Source organism: Bos javanicus, chromosome 1, assembly GCF_032452875.1.
Source record: "Bos javanicus breed banteng chromosome 1, ARS-OSU_banteng_1.0, whole genome shotgun sequence".
Classification (NCBI taxonomy): domain Eukaryota; kingdom Metazoa; phylum Chordata; class Mammalia; order Artiodactyla; family Bovidae; genus Bos; species Bos javanicus.
In genome coordinates this window covers 27326491-27342802 of record NC_083868.1, presented here as the reverse complement: position 1 = coordinate 27342802, position 16312 = coordinate 27326491, and the positions used below count along the sequence as shown (strand labels likewise).

The 16312-nt window shown below is 36.9% G+C and overlaps 1 protein-coding gene across 1 annotated transcript in view; it reads left to right on the top strand.

The window, feature by feature from the left end:
• The window catches only part of ROBO1 (roundabout guidance receptor 1), a 1287230-nt gene that overhangs the window by 391044 nt on the left and 879874 nt on the right, over nucleotides 1-16312 (top strand). The window lies entirely within an intron of this gene.

The following is a 16312-nucleotide window of genomic DNA, read 5'->3' as shown; positions in this document are numbered from 1 at the left end:
ATTCTAACTTTGCTGGAAACTTATCCATGTGTTATGCAGAATAGTGCAAGGGCTGTAGCAGAAATATCAAATATTCTGAAAAAGGGAGAGATGATTGTAATTCAGGTAGGAAGGATCAGTCAAAACATGACTCTAACAATGATCTTTCAAAAGTTTAGCAAAGAGATGAGTTTGTGAATATTGCTTTCAATTTAACAAATATGTGTCAGGAACTTCCAATATGCCTGCATCACATGAGATACTTCTGAGTATACAAAAGATACTGAGAGAACACAGCATCTGCTTACAAAGAACTCACAAGCTATCCACATGACAGCTAACAGAAACTCTACATTGGTATTATCTCTCATAGTCACTGCTGCTGCTGCTGCTGCTAAGTCACTTCAGTCGTGTCTGACTCTGTGCGACCCCAGAGACGGCAGCCCACCAGGCTCCCCTGTCCCTGGGATTCTCCTGGCAAGAACACTGGAGTGGGTTGCCATTTCCTCCTCCAATGCATGAAAGTGAAAAGTGAAAGTGAAGTCGCTCAGTTGTGTCCGACTCTTAGCGAACACATGGACTGCAGCCGTCACTATGCTACTCTATCTCGCACATTGCAACCTGAATATTATTGCTAATGCAAAGTTTTTTAACGTTGGATTCTTTTACTCTAAAACCTTTAATGGCTTCCCATTTTCTTGATAGAGTCTAGAATAAATGGTTTTGTTGCTCATTCTGATAATTTGTTAAATGTTCATTTATTTATTTGGCTATGTCAGGTCTTAGTTGTGGCACGTGGGATCTTCCCTGTGCCATGTGAGATCCTTCTCTGTGTATACAGGCTCTAGGTTGTGGACCTCTGTCTCCTAAGTGCACAGGCTCAACAGTTGCTCCGCAGCATGTGAAATCTTAGTTTCCTGACCAGGGATCCAACAATCATTCCCTGAGTTGTGGACTCTTAACCACTGGGGCACTCAGGGAGTCCCTCACCCATAATTATTTTTTTTAATCTGAGCACTTCTCATTGCATAATTTAAATTTTATTTATAAAGTACATAAATGGATCACTGTCCTGATGGGCATTGTGAAATGTACAAAAATAAATAATGGAGAGAAAGCAATAATGAGATCAACATGAAATAAGTCATATAAAAATATCTTGCTAACTATGATAGCATTCTACAATCACTAGCTAATATTTGAAGATAATGTACATATATACACACACATGCATACAGTAAAGCCACAATTTAATTAACAGTCTGTATACAATTTCTGTTGATGTTTAAATAGCTATCATTTATATCCAGTATGTGATTGACAAAGACCTCAGCCTAACAATATTAATAATTGCTACTCCAGTAGTTTCCACTGCCATTTTCTGGTTTACTTACACTTGCATTGTTTTTGTTGTTGTTCAATCTTTAAGTCTTGTCCAACTTTTTGTGACCCCATGGACTGCAGCATACCAGGCCGCCCTGTCCTTCACTGTCTCCCAGAGTTTGCTCAAACTCACATCCATTGAGTTGGTGATGCTATCCAACCATCTCATCCTCTATGGCCCCATTCTCCTCCTGCTCTCAATCTTTCCCAGCATCAGGGTCTCTCCAGTGAGCCAGCTCATCACATCAGGTGGCCAAAGTATTGGAGCTTCAGCTTTAGCATCAATCCTTCCAGTGAATATTCAGGGGTGATTTCTTTTAGGATTGACTTGTTTGATCTTGATCGCCTAGGGACTCTCAAGAGTCTTCTCCAGCACCGCAATTCAAAAGCATCAATTCTTTGGCTCTCAGCATTCTTTATGGTCCAACTCTCACATCCTTACATGACTACTGGAAAAAACACAGCTTTCACTATCCAAAACTTTGTTGGCAAAGTAACGTCTCTGCTTTTTAATACGTTGTCTAGGTTTGTCATAGCTTTTCTTTCAAGGAGTAAATATATTTCATGTTGTGGCTGCAGTCACCATCCACAATGATTTGGAAGCACGAGAAAATAAAATCCGTCACTGTTTCCACTTTTTCCCCATCTATTTTCCATGATGTGATAGGACTGGATGCCATGATCTTAATTTTTTTTAATGTTGAGTTTCAAGTCAACTTTTTCACTCTCGTCTTTTACTCTCATCAAGAGGTTCTTTAGTTCCTCTTCGTGTTCTACCAATAGAGTGGTATCACTTGCATATCTTAAGCTGTTTATATTTCTCCCGGCAACTTTAATTCCAGCATTTAATTCCAAATGCTTCATCCAGCCTAGCATTTCACATGATGCACTCAGCATATTAGTTAAATAAGCAGGGTGACAATATACAGCCTTAACACATTCCTTTCCCAATTTGGAACCAGGCCATTGTATCATGTCTGGTTCTAACTGTTGCTTCTTGTACATACAGGTTTCTCTTTAAGAATTTTCTACAATTTGTTGTGATCTGCACAGACAAGGCTTTGGCATATTCAATAAAGCAGAAGTAGATGTTTTCCTGGAATTCCGTTGCTTTTTCTATGATTCAAAGCATGTTGGCTGTTTGATCTCTGGTTTCTCTGCCTTTTCTAAATCCAACTTGTACATCTGGAAGTTCTCAGTTCATACATTACTGAAGCCTAGCCTGAAGGATTTTGAGCATTACCTTGCTTGCATGTGAAATGAGTGCAATTGTGTGGTAGTTTGAACATTCTTTGGCATTGCCTTTCTTTGGGAATGGAATGAAAACTGACCGTTTCCACTTCTGTGACCACTGCTGAGTTTTCCAAATTTGCTAACACAACTGAACTGAACTGAGTACAGCACTTCAATAGCATCATCTTATAAGATTTTAAATAGCTCAGCTGGAATTCCATCACCTACACTAGCTTTGTTCGTAGTAATGCTTCTTAACACCCACTTGATTTCACAGACCCGGATGTTTATCATCAGCCCTTAGTTTCTTTGCTGGGATATTTTCATGCACTTGCTCATGTTGAGAGGTCTAATTTAGTTAAAACTAAATATGGCAATCCCAAATTTCCTTCCCTAGGTACATCTAAACTCTCGAACCATTCACACAGTCCTGAAAGTAAGTAGATGAAGGAGGTTCCACTTGTCTCTTCATCTACATTGCAAAATGACCACCCTGCTCTCTTCAGGAAGTTATGCCTCTGGCATATGACAAGTGACCATCCTTATATATGGCTGGCCGAAGAAGTCAGTGTAAATCTGTGCAATAAATAAGAATAAAGCCTAACTTTTCTTGTCTTTTTGATACAAAATAAGAGTAAAATAGGTCTATTATTATCTTTTTACACCCAAAGCATCACCTTTCATACTCTGTAAGGTGTGGGTCCTCCACTGTACCAGGGAATAAAGCCCCAAATCCGTTATCTGGCTTCAACTTCTCTATGACATAACTCTGATGTATGCATCTTGGTTCAGGCAGTACTTATTCGGAAGTGTTGCTCCTCTTCTGCCCGTGCCATCCTCTCCTCATCATCTGTGCTTTGATCCATGTTATACCTCTACTTGAATGCCATGTCAGCTGTAATGCGAGAGCACCAAGCATCTTTTAGTCATCTTTCATTGGCTCACAGCAAACACAGTAACTGGTGAGGAGTTCGGTCCTGAGAACTCCCTCTTGATCTCCCTATATTAGTTGATAGCAAGATCCTCCTCATTTCAAATCAATGAGATTTTGTACCCCAGCATCTCCTATCCTTTCCTTCCTTCATGAACAAAACAGCCTCAGTTACTAGTATATCTGTAAAATTTGTTTTCCCTTCTTTTCTCTGCATCTTAAATTCTCCATTACACATTTAGTGAATTTGCATAAGATATAAATTATTTGGATAAGTAATTAGTAGGTGAATAAAAGCCTCTGGAATTCCATATACACTCACATTCATGCTAGTTTTTTTCCCTATGTACTTTTTAGTGTAAATCATACTTTTTGGGGTGCTGTTTGTTTCTAATTAAAATATCTGCAGGTAGCTCATGTAAAGACAGAATCTATTACTGTGATATAATGATGTTTAGGCATTTTGATACTGAGATATATTCCCAGTAATTAATGACTAACATAAAAATGACTTCAAAACCCCAAGTTATTTTTCAAGAACTGCCTGAAGCGAGGACTTTACATTGAATTTAGTGTCATGCCCTACTCAATGTTTTTCAAAAAGGAATCATTAAAATGTTTAATTTGTAAATAGCATTTGAATTGTACTCTGTAAATCCATATTGTGAAGCTGATTTCTTGTTATAGCCTGCACCTCTTTAAGATCTGTATTTCTGAAACTCTCTTTTTTTCCTATTTCTTCACTAGTACATTCTTATGTATTTTTCCTTCTCTTGAAAATAATTCTTCCATCTAACTCATTTTTATTTATTCCATGTTCTACTAGTAGCAACCAGTTTCCAAGGACCAAGAAAGATCCTTTCTTTCGTAGAGGTTTAATGTGCAGCCCGCTGGAGGGTTCATATGAAGTTGCAAGTACACAACTGATTTTTGCATGAGAGTCTCAGGTTCCACATTTTTATCCAGGAAGCTTTGTGTCGCCTTTAGGATTAACTGGTCTTGTGGAAAGACAACCCAGGAAAGCATGGACATATTTCATGCAGCACTATAACATTACAATGATGATACTCACTTATTAAAAAAAAAATCCTATTTAACAAGAGTTTATCTTCATCAACATAGAAATCCCTGTACTCTTCAGCTCCAGGCGCCAAAGTCTTAGTTGTCTTGAATTTGCAGTTCCAAGAAAAGGAATTTCTAAACATTTGTTGTCACATTTGCACATAAGGCGACATAGGATTCAGGATTAGATACATAGAGAAAGCTTCAAGATAATTGACACCATCTAATATTGATAAGGTATGCGTTTCTTTTCTTTTTAATTTGAGCTCAACTTCAAGTGCCAAATGATACAAATATATTTACAAAGTATAAACAAATTCACAGACTTAGAATATAAATTCATGGTTACCAAAGGGAAAGATAGGGGGACGGAATTAACATATATACACTACCATATATAAAATAGATACTAAACAAGAACCTACTGTATAGCATAGGGAACTCTACCCAATAATCTATAATAACTTATATGAGAAAAGAATCTGAAAAATAATAGTTATATGTATATGATAACTAAATTACCTTGCTGTTCACCTGAAATTAACACAGCATTGTAAATCAATGATACTCCAGTATAAAATTTAAAATATTTTTAAAATAGAAGTCTAGTCAAAGTCCTAATGAATGAAAAGCATTCTCACTCATATAAGAGATAGATCTTTGTGAACATTCAACTCGAGGCAAAGCAGGTCTTTTTGTGGCGCCCTTTATTTCAGGGTAGCTAACTTTAATGTTCAGAACATTCTTATAATTATCTCAGTAGCATCAGATTTCTGTCAGTGAAATTTCACACAGCAGTTTCTGTTTCACCCTCCCTATGTGAGAAAGCAAGAGAAAAGGCCAGACTTTCCTGTATCAGACAAGGTTTCTAGAGAAACGATTGAGCCTCATGCCTTCTTCTCCTACAGTATTATGACATCATGTTATCCTTAATTTAACAGATTCATGGTGTTTAGCTCCATGTAATCATGACTATGTCTATACTTTAAAAATGTGTGCTGGCATGTATGTTTAACTTCCCATAACCTAAACATTTATAGATCTTAATGCAACATTTAGGACTTCATATCATATTGATTAGCTAAATGAGACTGGGCATGTAAGCATTGGTAGGAAGCATTGAAATCACACTCAGTTTTACTGTTTAGTGATAAACTCTCATTTACCTCATAATACAACAATTTAAAAAATCTCCTGGGTTCAATGTTTGGTTGGGTTTTCTCAGATTTATGTTTTCTCTTCCTCTTGATTTCTTAGTTTTCTTCCAGTTTTTGTATAGTTACCCTTTACTCCATAATATAAACATTTAACACATGAATGCCTATTTATACATTGTTTTCATCACTGCTTATATTTGGCTTGATATATATTGATATGTTTGTTTTTCCTATGTATTTTAGGACAAAATTTTATTAAAATTTTTGATCATTATGTTTTTACCTCATATGTGAACTTTAAACAGTAGGATTTTATTTTATTATTGGAATATAATTGCATTACAAATTTATGTTAGATTCTGCTGTAAAACAAAGTGAATCAGCTATATCGGTACATATATCCCCTCCCTCTGGAACCTCCCTACCACACCCCCTCAACCCACCCCTCTTGGTCATCACAGAGTGCCTAGCTAAGATCCCTGTGTTATACAGCAGCTCCACACTAGCCATTTTATATTTGGTAGTTTATATTGTCAGCTCTACTCTCCCCATTCATCTCACCCTCTCCTTCCTCCCCTACATCCACATAGCCATTCTCTACATCTGCAACTCTTCCTGCCCTGCAAACAAGTTCATCTGTACCATTTTTCTAGATTCCATACATATGCATTAATATACAATATTCGAACAGTAGGATTGTAAACTTAGAAGAAAAAAATTGACCAAACTAAGAATAAAAATTGAAACTGATAATTAGTTATAGAAAGTGTAAATTAAAAGATATAAGTATAAAATGTTTTCTTTAACTCTGGAATATTATTAAATTTTAAGTTAACCCCCCAATATTTTCTCTTAGGCAGTTGATTGCTGTCAATACCATGTTTTTAAATGGCTAATATGTTTTGATGCACTGCATATGTGATATATCTAGCCCATCTGTTAAGAAAAATAAGTGAAACTATCTCTAAACTAAACCACTAGTCCTCAAAATAAGCAGCTAACTAAATAAATAAGGCATATGGCACAAACTTACTTTGGTGTATTGTCTAATCTTTGAAATAAAAGACTAATAACTAAGCATTTACATTGGAATTAACAAAATACTAAGCTACTCACAGTTAAAGGAACAGTTATCAGAACTGCCCAGTCATTTATACTGGCAACTCATATAATGAAACTTAACAAGTGAAAGAAGGAGAAATTATTGGCATGAAAACCAAGTGAGAAATGGGTTAACTAATTATACGAATTTTGAAAGGGACTTGGAAACTCTGATGCCTACTTTTCTTATGGAGGTTTGCTACAGGTTAATATACTAGAAAATGTTTCTTCATGGGGATGGTTTGGCCAAGGAAGAGACAGGAAAACAAATACAGCTTCATTCCGGCTCCAAAAGAAAAGCAGGACTGAAAGGAACAAAGAGATGAAACCAAGTGTCATGGGCATGTTTATAATATTCCATCCTTAAAGAATAACAATAAAACTGAACCTCCAGGTCCATTTTTGTTGTTGTTCAGTCAATCAGTCGTGTCCAACTCATTGCGACCTCATGGATTGCAGCATGCCAGGCTTCCCTGTCCATCACCATCTCTGAAAGCTCGCTCAAACTCATGTACATTGAGTCGGTGACGCCACAACCATCTCGTCCTCCATTGTCCATTTTTTCCCCTTAGTTTCTAAGGTTCAAAGTCACTTATGTATTTCAATTATTTTTAAAATGTTGATAAAATAATTTATTCTCATATTTTTAAACATGGAAAATCTTATGAGATTCTTTTCTCACTCTATGGTCAACATTTCAGGATTAAAAATGTAACAGTAAAAGTAATAATAAATAAAAATTTTAAAATACTTACAGCTCCCAATGAAATAAAATCAGTACAAAAGCTCTGTGCAGCCTGTGAAGTAGTCAAAATGATGACATTTCATAGTAAGGCTTTGATCTTGCATCAGTTCAGTTCAGTTCAGTTCCATTGATCAGTTGTGTCCGACTCTGTGACCCCATGAATCACAGCACACCAGGCCTCCCTGTCCATCACCAACTCCTGGAGTTCACTCAAACTCATGTCCCATCGAGTCGGTGATGCCATCCAGCCATCTCATCCTCTGTCATCCCATTCTCCTCCTGCCTCCAATCCCTCCCAGCATCAGAGTCTTCTCAATGAGTCAACTCTTCACATGAGGTGGCCAAAGTATTGGAGTTTCAGCTTCAGCATCAGTCCTTCCAATGAACACCCAGGACTGATCTCCTTTAGGATGGACTGGTTGGATCTTCTTGCAGTCCAAGGGACTCTCAAGAGTCTTCTCCAACACCACAGTTCAAAAGCATCAGTTCTTCAGTGCTCAGCTTTCTTCACAGTCCAACTCTCACGTCCATACATGACCACTGGAAAAACCATAGCCTTGATCTTGCATACTTTGACTTAAAAGGAAATCTTGGAAGGCATTTAACTTATATATAATGATCTGTATAATAGAAAACTCTTTTAAAATTGCTAATAGGTAATTCTTTTTCTCTCCAGCGGCCCACTGAGAACTCCCCTTTCTTAAAATGAACTATATGTTCACTTTAGCAACAACTCTTTCAACTGTCCTTGATGACTGCTGTTAAAGAGTCCTCCTAAGAGTTGCTTCTCTATTCTATTTCTTAGGATATAGATTTTGTGTAAGGGGAAAACAGCTGAAATACCAAGGCCTACTGAAAGATCCCAGCATCTAAATACTAGTCTCATCATCTGTGTACTTTTTCAACTAAGAGTTGATTACAATGAATTGAGAATAGAGGGAATATAATAACAGAAATTAGATGTTGTTATAGGGAAACAGATATTGTATATCAAGAAAGACCAGTTATTGATACAAAAACTTAAGGACATGAAATGAGACTGTGATAAAACTTGGTTCAGCAGCCATATGTTGAAGATAAAATGTGGGGAAGTACCAACCTTATTAGAATCATGCCCTCAGCTTAACTTTCAGTAGCATCTGGCCTAGAAACATTAGGTCCCTCCTTATAGCCCAAGTTGTAGTCAGTGTTACCAAATTATTTCACAAGAAATTTGTTTAATTACTTAGCAGCACCTATAACTCTGCTCTCCATCCTGCATATGAGACTTTTGAAAATCTGATCATGCCACAACTTTCAAAACTTATGTCCCAAATTCTTTGCTAGACAAGTTTATCTTAACCAAATGAGTCTGACTTTTCCTTAAGTATATCTTTATCACTATTTCTGTGTTTATGTAATTCTTCTTGCCAGGTATCTTCAATTCTAAGCAGTACAGTAAGTTTATTGTTACTAAGTGCATATTTCCTACAAATAGTGTTGCTTGTATGTGTTTCTGTCATTAGATAAGTTAAGATGGAAGTGGTTGGCAAAAATTACCTTAAATCTTGTTCACCTGTTCAATTTGCTTGGAGATAATCTCTTCATCCATTCCAGTGCTCTCCTCAGTTAAAGATAAGTTTGAAAGGAAACAAACTCATTCTTACTGAGTGTAAAATACTACCCACCACATATTTTTATTTTAACATGAAACAAATAGATGGATTTGAATTATGGAAATTGTTGTTGTTGTTGTTCAGTCACTCAGTTGTGTCTGACTCTTTGTGACCCTATGGACTGCACACGCCAGGCTGCCCTGTCCCTCACCATCTCCTGGAGCTTACTCAAACTCATGTCCATTGAGTTGGTGAAACCCTCCAACCATCTCATCCTCTGTCATCCCCTTCTCCATAAAACACATGAAAGAAAGAACTTAAGGGGAAAAAATAAGCTTCTGAAAACAAGTATTATGGGCATCTAGTCATAGTATGGGCCTTTGGTTCAGTTCAGTTCAGTTCAGTTCAGTCGCTCAGTCGTGTCTGACTCTTTGCGACCCCATGTATCGCAGCACGCCAGGCCTCCCTGTCCATCACCAACTCCAGGAGTTCACTCAAACTCATGTCCATCAAGTCAGGGATGCCATCCAGCCATCTCATCCTCTGTCGTCCCCTTCTCCTCCTGCCCCCAATCCCTCCCAGCATCAGGGTCTTTTCCAATGAGTCAACTCTTCACATGAGGTGGCCAAAGTAATGGAGTTTCAGCTTTAGCATCATTCCTTCCAAAGAAATCCCAGGACTGATCTCCTTTAGGATGGACTGGTTGGATCTCCTTGCAGTCCAAAGGACTCTAGCGTCTTCTCCAACACCACAGTTCAAACGTATCAATTCTTTGGTGCTCAGCTTTCTTCACAGTCCAACTCTCACATCCATACATGACCACTGGAAAAACTATAGCCTTGACTAGACGGACCTTTGTTGGCAAAGCAATGTCTCTGCTTTTCAATATGCTATCTAGGTTGGTCATAACTTTCTTTCCAAGGAGTAAGCGTCTTTTAATTTCATGGCTGCAATCACCATCTGCAGTGATTTTGGAGCCCCCCAAAATAAAGTCTGACAGTGTTTCCACTGTTTCCCCATCCATTTCCCATGAAGTGATGGGACCAGATGCCATGATCTTCATTTTCTGAATGTTGAGTTTTAACCCAACTTTTTCACTCCCCTCTTTCATTTTCATCAAGAGGTTAACCCTTCATTAATAACTAGATGAAGTAATGTTATAAACAATGCAAATCTTTAGGAAATAAGAAGGACTTTGTAATTTTTACATAGTTTTTAATAGGTTGAGTGTCTCAATAAGAATGAAGATTAAAAGATTTTTTAGAATATTTTAACAAGTACAACAAAGTATTAAAAGTCACACCTTTGGATATTTCACCTTAAAATAGTAAAGCTACAGGGGCTGAAAATGATGTACAATTTAGATCCTGGCTACCAAAGCAAAGACAATCTGCCAGACCTTCTGATGTCACCTGGCCTCTAACTTCTGTGAAAATTCATTGTTCTCATGCCCAAATGTGGTCTAAAATGTAAAGTATACTTGTCAGGCATGCCAGAGAAAGCTCTTCTTCACTCTTTCATATTTATTTTAAACCTAATACAAACCAGGTATAATCTCTTAGTTTCACATTTTCCTGTGGTCATTTGTGTAAATGTAGAAATTCCATTCTTTCTAAATAAATTCATAATACTCTATCATCCAGCCAAACTGAAGAGAAGCACCTCAGATGTTCATCAGTTTTCGATTCTGGGCACTTCATTGATTCTGTGAGTTTCCATGCCCATCTGTTTCTTCACACTCAGACACAATCACAATGAGTGAATAATGTTAACTTACCGGACATGTGCCTGTGTGTGGCCCTCTACTCAAAGCCCAGTCAGAGCTTTCAAGATATTCTGATGGTTGTTTTAAAAAGATAGATACTTTTCAAACTTAATCTAAACTTCTAATCTTCTAACAAATTTGTTTCATATTAGTCTCCAGCATACTACTTGATGTGGAGTGAAACAGGATTTGGGAAAGAGAAAGACTTGGCCTAAAGTTCTGGTTCTGTCATTTCCTGGTTGTATAATATTGGGCAGTTAGCTTCTCCCAGCTCTGGTTTCTTAATTGGCAAATTTTTAATACTGTTAGTACTGTAAGGACTAAAGGACTAAAGTGCTATTCCACTTGACCCTCTACAGATATCAGTGCATCTACTTCTTCCAGTGGTATTCTCAGTATACCTGACTAAGGTTCCTCTTGGAAACTTTTTTTTTCTGGTAGCCAAATGCTGAATTTTAGCCCTGGGGATGCCTAAGCAGCATATAATTTCTCTGAAGGGAATAGACTATGACATTATTTTCAAGGCTGGTGGTGGTGGTTTAGTTGCTTAGTCATGTCTGACTCTTGTGACCCCATGGACTATGGCCCTCCAGGTTCCTCTGTCCATGGGATTCTCCAGGCAGGAATACTGGAGTGGGTTGCCATTTCCTTCTCCAGGGGAACTTCCCAACCCAGGAATTGAACCCGGGCCTCCTGCATTGCAGGAGAGTTCTTTACCAACTGAGCTACAAGGGAAGCCATTTTCAAGTCTACTGGCTGGTAATTATGTCAACTCTGAGCCCTAGAATTGAAGCATGGATATTTCCATTACTGTGCCATCATTCAAGAACCAGCTTGGATGTGTACTCCTCTGGCCAATAGTTAATAACCATCCCATTGCAGATTAAGAAATACTAGTTTTAATCCATCCTGTGGGACAGCTGACCGTTCTGATGCTTGGAGTCTATTCCACAGTAGTCTCACTACTTCTGGCACCAAATTATTGCCTTTATTAACCTCCCCAAACCCATCTATCTTGTTCTCATCATACTAGTGAGCTAACAAGTTGAATGAGCCCTATCAACCCACAGGATATCATGAAGCTTCCCCTGATCTGCCAACTAAGAGTTACCCTTCCCATACCTAAATTCTAGTTCATGTCCAATTTATGTCACTTAATTTATCCTCTTTGATAATATATTTGTTGATATCTGAATTTTCATAGTAGATTTGAAAACCACAAACTTTGGCTTCCTGTGATGTTTAGGACTATGTATTGAATATAGCCAGAACTGAACGAATAAATATTGAATAAATTAATCAAAGAATGTGAAAATGTAAAAATTATATTAAAAATACTCTTAAATATGTATCTCCTCTGTAAGAACAAGGAACCATGAAGCTTAAGTTCACTGCCTAAAGCTAACGTTCTGGTATAATTTATTTTTCCTAGTTGCATATAACCTTAAAATGATGGTCCTCTAAAAGCTATTAGGGAAGATGACAGATTCTTTCCAAGGATTAAATTTAAATCATTTTTGACTATCAAAAACGCTTGGGGAAAAAAATAGGTTAGATATATATATACTAGTGTTTAGTCACTCAGTCATGTCTGAATCTTTGCAACCCCATGGACTGTGGCCCACCAGTTTCCCTTTTCCATGGGATTCTTCAGGCAAGAATAATGGAGTGGGTATCCATTCCCTTCTCCAGGGGATCTTCCCAGCCCCAGGCAGGCAGATTCTTTATCACCTGGGAAGCCCAGGTTAGACATACTGCCTAGTAATATGAATATGTAAAACTGGAAAACATACTCAACCATTATTCCAATGAAGAGTGATTTTAAATAACTTCTAAAATATCAACAATTTAAGGAAAAAATTAAAAATCATGAGTTTGAGATGCTGCATAAGACTAAATACTGAAATTAAACAGTGATATAGTGATGCCATTTAAGTAATTTGCAGGTTATCAATGCTTGTATATGTAAGGATGGCTATATGATGACTAATCATCTTGTTCGGCTACTTAAAATATTTTATGGTTCATCACACTACCCAAATAATTTGATGAAAATAATTTATATTTTAATGGCTGTGCCTCCAAAAATAGTTAAATTCAAATATCACATTTTTCTTCTTTATAAAAATTAATTATTTTCATTGGTCAATGTCATTAAATACTCAGAAATAGGTTTTCTCTTTCTAAAGAGAGAGTCTTGGATTTTAAAACAGGTACTCATCACTTTGTTTTTAACATTCCCATGCAAAAAAATGTATAAGCTGTAAGAATATTTATTTTGTTTTATTTTGTATCCAAGTGTCTGTGAAATTTTCAGAATCTTAACTAGACACTCATTTATATATTTGTAACATACTTGTTACATATTTGTGACTCTCTTTGGAATTGGATGATAAATTAAATTCAGCTGCAACATCAGACACACTGAAGGAATAAGCTTTGGATTTTACCCCTAAGAGGCTCTGTGACAAATACTTTTTTCTGTTGTTCCACTTTGTAAAAAGCTTTCTCTATTCCCAACAGTTTTTAATGTAGTTCTTCAATAGTTAACTGAAACTTGCTCTTGCTTTTAATATAAACTTATGATATATTTACTAAATATAAAATAAGAATGATGATCCTATTAAATATAGTCAATATGAGATAAAAAGCCAATTAAAACCCCAGATGGTAGTAAACCACAAGAGAAAATAGCATAAATGGGTAAAGGTAATCAGCTGATTGGTTTATAGATCTAAAGATCCCCAGGGGATGTTTTAAGTCTACACATTATGGCCCAGAATGCTGAATTTTGCATTTGGGAGCTCTGATTGAACTAAAAGATCCTTAGAAGGCTATGCTCTCTCTTGGCTTTATATCCAAGGAAGACACAAAATAGGTTAGTTCCGTCAGAGTCTGGAATAAATTGCACAGAGTAAATTCTCTTCAGATTTTCCTCAAAAAAGCTGGCATCTACCCCATTATAAATACTGAATATATGCTACAAAGTTATAATTTGAGGGACATGGCGGAATATCAGTGGCTCAATATTTGACACTGTATTATTGTTCTCTGTAGAATTGCAGTCATTCTATAGACTACAGGATAATATAACTCCCCTGACTAGCTATGCTTGCAAATTATGACAAAAGAGAAATATTTGTGGTTTGTTACTCTCCTTCTCTTTTAGCTGGTCAGAATTAATAATGCAGTTTTTTCCAGTGTTGTAAAAGATATCATAATCCTTAAATCGTCTGCTACGTATATTCTGGGTCAGAAGACAAAAAATATAGAGTAGACTGCAGACCTAGTCAAGAGACACATAGCTCACATTGGACCAAAACAATATTTTATAGTTTAACAATGAAATGTAATACTTCAAGCATAAAGCAATTTGAAGCAGACATCATTGGTTTTGTTTTTTGCTAGTTACAAATATTGAACGTTTTGTTGCTGTTCAGTCACTCATTCATGTCCAGTACTCTGTGACCCCACTGAACAATTGTTTGTTTTTTTATAAAGATGAAGGATTTAGGATTTACTTGTCTGCTTAAAAAATTAAATTTAGTATTAAATATAACTTCAGCCTCCATTTTAGTCTGTTTAGGATGCTATAACAAAATATCACACACTGGGTGGCTTAAACAACAAATATTTATTTTCTCATAGTTCTGGATGCTGGAAGGCCCATGATCAAGGTGCTGGCAAAGTTGATTTCTTGTAATAGCTCTCTTCCTGGCTTGTTGATGGGTACATTTCTACTGTGTATTTCTGTTAGGACTTCCCTGGTGGCTCAGATGGTAAAGCGTCTTTCTACAATGCAGGAGACCTGGGTTCTATCCCTGGGTCAGGAAGATCCTCTGGAGAAGGCAATGGCAACCCACTTCAGTACTGTTACCTGGAAAATCCCATGGACGAAGGAGCCTGGTAGGCTACAGTCCATGGGGTCGCAAACAGGACTGAGCGACTTCACTAATGACCTCTTCTTTGCACACCAGCAGGAGGCAGGGAGAGAGCAAGCTTCTGCTGTTTCTTCCTATAAGGACACTAATCCTTTGGAATTAAGACTCCACCCATATGACTTATTTAACCTTAATAGCTTTCTTAGAGGACCCATACAACTACAGCCACTGAAGGTTATGGTTCAAGGTATGAATTTGGAGAGGACACATAACTTCACTTCAGAAAAACCTGTGAATATATGTTTATTTTGTTCTATATTTTCTTAATCATCAGTTCAGTCCGGTTCAGTCACTCAGTCATGCCCAGTTCTTTGCAGTCTCATGGATTGCAGCACACCAGGCTTCCCTGTCCATCACCAACTCCCGGAGCTTGCTCAAGCTTATGTCCATTGAGTCAGTGATGCTATTCAAACATTTCATTCTCTGTCATCCCCTTCTCCTCCTGCCTTCAATGTTTCCCAGCATCAGGGTCTTTTCCAATGAGTCAGTTCTTTGCATCAGGTGTCCAAAGTATTGGAGCTTCAGCACCAGTCCTTCCAGTGAATATTCAGTTGATTTCCTTTAGAATTGACTGGTTTGTTCTCCTTGCAGTCCAAGGGACTCTAAAGAGTCTTCTCCAACACCACAGTTCAAAAGCATCAATTATTCAGCTTTCTTTATGGTCCAACTCTCACATCCATACACAACTACTGGAAAAACCATAGCTTTGACTAGATGAACATTTGTTGGCAAAGTAATGTCTGTGCTTTTTAATATGCAGTCTAGATTGGTCATAGCTTTTCTTCCAAGGAGCAAGTGTCTTTTAATTTCATGGCTGCAGTCACCATCTGCAGTGATTCTTAATCATCAGTGTTTAAGAATTATCCTTTACACCTCATTTTCTTTCAAAAATCAACATTTTTTGTTTATATATATGCACTTATATTTTGGTATTTACCTTTATATGGATTCAAATTTTTATATGTTAGATTTACATTTACTGTGAATAATGGCTTTTCTTATCTACTCTTTTTTCTCTTTTGCATCACTTTCCATCTTCTACAAAAAAAAATAAATAAATGGAATATATCTATATATTAGCTACTTTAATTTCTTGTACATGTCTCTAAAGGCTATGTTGGCTTAAATTCATTTGAAACTATAAATTCTCCCCTTCTAAAACTAGATATTAAAATGTGATTCCAGAAGGCATATCTTGCAGATTGGTTAAATATGTCTTTCCATTGAATATAAACTGTATCATTCTTTTGGAGAAATAAGGAAGATGAGAATTATAACAGTACATTGGAAAGACTTAGATATCAACCCCAGGGTTGTAGATGTATGACCTTGGACTTGTCATTGAGCCCACTAGTTTCTGTTTCCATAGTATGCAAATATGAAAGTGAAAGTTGCTCAGTCATGTCCAGCTCTTTGCGAC